At 38.9% G+C, this 4,535-nt stretch overlaps 1 non-coding gene across 1 annotated transcript; it reads left to right on the forward strand.

Moving 5' to 3' along the window:
- Positions 1–4,186: 4,186 nt before the first annotated feature.
- Positions 4,187–4,288, forward strand: LOC150013174 (U6 spliceosomal RNA). The gene has a single exon (XR_016510924.1). It is a non-coding gene; the product is annotated as a U6 spliceosomal RNA (small nuclear RNA).
- Positions 4,289–4,535: the final 247 nt, after the last annotated feature.

A 4,535-nucleotide genomic window follows, 5' to 3' on the forward strand; every position in this document is an offset into this window, starting at 1 on the left:
AAGAATGCAAACTCTGAGGCAAACACAATGACCACTTCTCAGTGCTTCCAAGTGCATGTCACTCCAAAATAGTCATTCCAAAATAGTCTCAGACTTTATTTGTAAATAACTGAGGAAATTCTTCCCTAGAGATAGAGAAATACCAACACTCACAAAGAGAAAGGGGAAACAGTATTGCACTGCCCACAATGAGGGGACCCACTAAATGTTCTGGTGCCAACACCCTCAGAAGAAAGTTTCCAGGGCAGCTCACTGCTATCCCACCACACAACCCAAAAAAGTCATGGATTCCAGGCAAAGGCTGAACCCAGCTGAAAGCAGTACATTCAATCAGTATATTCGGAATACAGGACAAATCACATTATGCATTATGTGTGAAAATATTTTTTTCCTTAATTGTGGTAAAATACATATAATGCAGAATTCACCATCTTAACCATTTTTAAGGGTACAGTTTAGTGTTGTTAAATAAATATAAATGTGTTTTGTCATCCTACAAAATTGAAATGTTATGCCCATTAAACAAGTCCTCATTTCTCTCTCCAACCAGCCTCTGGCAACCTCTATTCTATTCCTTTTTTCTATGAAGTTGACTACTTTAGATACATCCTATAAGTGGAATAATACAGTATCTTTTTGTGATAGGCTATTTCACTTAGCATAATGTCCTCTTCCGGTTCATCTATGTTTTGGCATGTGTCAGAACTTCCTTACTTTTTAAGGCTGAATAATGTTCCACTGTATGCATATATACAAGTTTTATATACATATATACCACATTTTGTTTTTCCATTCAGGAAATCAATTTCTATACCTGGTGGCTATAATTCTATTGCCCTAGTAGCACACAATTTATATAGCTCAGTTGGCAATGGTCATGATTTCTTACCAAGAGAGAGACATGGAGAGAAGCAGAAACTTGATTTTATGTCTGTACTCTGTAAGAGGAAAAATAAGCTAACTAAAGCTGCAGCTGAGCTCAGTTGCATCACTGAGAAACATCTCACCACTCCTCTCCACCTCAAAAATAGAAGTTTAGTTCACTGTATATCCATAGGCTCTGGAACAGGATCTAGCACATAGCTGACACTCAGTAAATATGTGTTGGCTGAATGAATCTAGAAGAATGATTGGTCATGAAGAGAAAAACACAATGGTAGCAAGAAAATGCTATATGCATGATTTTCATTGATCCAGTTCATCTGAACATATCATTCAAGAAAGCATCAATATATATTGACACGGAAAGATACCCAGGAGCTATTTTTAAAGGAATCACACTGTATATCAACATATACAGTGTCATTTCCTTTATGTAAAAACAAATGCACAAATCAAACAACAAATACATATGTATGTATAATATACCTAAATAATATGCATCTAATCCAATAGCTTGATTACCTCTGCATTGGAGTTGGGGGAGGATAAGGGGTAGAAAGAAAACTTTCTGTTTGAATAACAGAGAAGCAAAGGGAATCCCCAACATAATGGTGAAGAGAGCCCAATATAACAGCTGTGCATCAAACATCAAGAACAATGAGTGAAGATGGCCAAAGCAGGTCAGAAAGCTGTATTCAAGATAAAATTGAAGACTTCCAGTCAAGATGGAGGCCTAGACAGACACGCTGTGTCTCCCTCCACAACTAGGAAGGCATACAACTACCTCAAAACTAGAGACAACCAGAAGTTCCAAAAAATTGAGCTGCATGGAAGTCCAACAAAGATATAAAGAAGAAATACTCATCCAGACAGGTAGGAGGGGTGGAGTCAGGGTGGAAAGGACACAGTGTGGTGGCGGCAGCAGTGGAGGCAGTGACAGGCTGGAGGAAAGTGCAGTCACACGTTTTAAAAAGTAGGAAGGAACACCTGGGGAGTGCTCCCAGCACCAGACTGCACTGCATAGCTCTAGGTTCCAGCACTGGGAGAAATAAAGCCTCATTGCTTCTGACTGTGCAAACCAGTGGAGGTTGGGCCAGAGGAACTGCTGATCTCTCAGCACAGTCCGCTTGTTTGAAGGGTCCCCAGGGTCCTAGAACATCCACAGACCTACCCACTCTGGGAACAATAGCCAGGGCAACAGCTAGAGGGGTGCCAGTCCCATATGGAAGTGGGAGAAGTGCCTGGAAAGGGGGCGAGTGATGAGCAAGTGACATTGTTCCCTCTCAGACCCCTCCCCCACATACAGCACCACAACGTCATGAAACAGGTCACCCTGTACTGACAAATACCTAAGGCCCTGCCCCTTACAACATAACAGGTATGACAGCTCTACCTAAGACACAGAAAAAAAAAAAAACAGAGGTGCCTGTTAAGATGAAGAGACAGAGATGTATGGCCTAAAAGAGGGAACAAATCAAGGTTCCAGTGGGAGAACTAAGTGACAAGGAGATAGCTGTCTTAACAGATGAGGAGATAGCCAACCTAACAGATGTAAAGTTCAAAACGCTGGTGATAAAGGTGCTCACAGGCTTGACAGATATGCTTAAGTATGGCAAACACATGAAGGAAGAAGTAAAGGCTATGCTAAGTGAAACAAAGGAAAATGCACACAAAACCAATAGTGAAGGGACAGAAACCGGGGTTCAGATCAATGGCTTGGAACATAAGGAAGAAAAAAAGTCAACCAGTACAGAATAAGGAAACAAGAATTGAAAAAAATGAGGAGAGGCTTAAGAACCTCTAGGACAACTTTAAACGTGCCAACATCCTAATCATAGGAGTGTCAGAAGGAGAAGAGGAAGAGCAAGAAATTGAAAGCTTACGTGAAAAAATAATGAAGGAAAAGTTCCCAAATTTGGTGAAGGAAATAGACATGCAAGTCCAGGAAGCACAGAGAGCCCCAAACAAGCTAGACCAAAGAGAATCACACCAAGACACATCATAATTCAAATGCCAAGGTTAAAGACAAAGAGAGAATCTTAAAAGCAGCAAGAGAAAAGCAGAGAGTTGCCCACAAAGGGGTGCCTATAAGCCTCTCAGCTGAGTTCTCAAGAGAAACTTTGCAGGCAAGAAGCAACTGGCAAGAAGTATTCAATGTGATGAAAAGCAAGGACCTACATCAAGATTATTCTATCCAGAAAAACTATCATTTAGAATGGAAGGGCAGATGAAGTGCTTCCCAGACAAGGTAAAGCTAACGGAATTTATCATCACCAAGCCACTATTATATGAAATGTTAAAGGGACTTATTTAAGAAAAAGAAGATCAAAACTACGAACATTAAGATAACAACAAACTCACAACTATCAACAACTGAATCTAAAAAATAAAAACAAAATCCAACTAAGCAAACCAGAATAGGAACAGAATCATAGGTATGGGGATCATTCAGAGGATTATCAGCTGGGAGGGGGAAGGGGAAGAAATGGGGAAATGGTGCAGGGATTAGGAAGCGTAATTGGTTGGTACAAAACAGACAGGGGGAAGTTAAGAATAATATAGGAAAGAGTGAAGCCAAAGAACTTATATGCACGATCCATGGACATGAACTAAGGGGGGTGGGATTGCTGGAGGGAAAGGCGGGACTGGGCAGAGGGGAGCAAAGGGAAAAAACTGGGACTACTGTAACAACATAATCAATAAAATATACTTTTAAAAAATTAATTAATTTTTTAAAAAAGAAGATGAAATTATTCAATAGCTGTTGCACTGGCACATCTTGGGAGAAGATTCAGATAACTAATGAAGAACTTGCAGTTAAATTAGTGAAAACTCCGTAGAAAACTGCAAGCACACACAGAAAGAATGCTCCAAAGGAAAATCAAAGTTACTCAACTCTTCATAGTGTATAGGAAAGCATAATAATGCTGACTTAACTAAAAATTATGAGATAACTATATTCTGAGGATAAGTGGAAGGAAGAGGAGGGATACACATGAGGAGTCAGTGCAGAAATGAAAAATAAAATAAAAGCTAAAGCCTCATATTCCATGCTGGAAAGACAATACATAATAACTAACCCTGAAAAATCAAGAAGGAGAAATATCAATTTTATTTAGAGACAAGAATAAATACCAACTAGCTAAAAGAAATTAACATGATTGCTCTTGCTAAAATGCAGGAAATGATGAAGTGTTCTCCTGATTTCAGGAATAAACCTGATGAAACTATTTGACTCTGAATGATGTGTATATAAAACCTCAATAAAACTAAAAAGTAAAAAAGAAAAAAATATCACAATCGAGTACTCACTTTAATGGTACACACACTGAAATTGGACTGATAAAGATTAGCACGGCCCCTGTGTAAGGGTGACACAAAAATTCATGAAGCGTTTCATATTTTTAATGAGAAAAAAAGCACAACTGAGACTCACATCAGAATATTTTATCTAACAATGAGGGGTTGTTTTTTGTTTTTTGCAGGAAATGGTTGCCATGTACACTTCTGACGTAACTCAAATAAATAACTGAGTTATTTCCACTTCCAACACTGTACGCTTCTACCAGAAGTGTGGTGAAAGTCACTGTGAGAATGTTTGAGTTCTTCAGCCTATACTAAAAACCTATGATTAAAAACCCAGTGAGAAAGAA

The sequence above is a fragment of the Furipterus horrens genome, unplaced genomic scaffold (assembly GCF_987537825.1).
Source record: "Furipterus horrens unplaced genomic scaffold, mFurHor1.1.pri manual_scaffold_4, whole genome shotgun sequence".
Classification (NCBI taxonomy): domain Eukaryota; kingdom Metazoa; phylum Chordata; class Mammalia; order Chiroptera; family Furipteridae; genus Furipterus; species Furipterus horrens.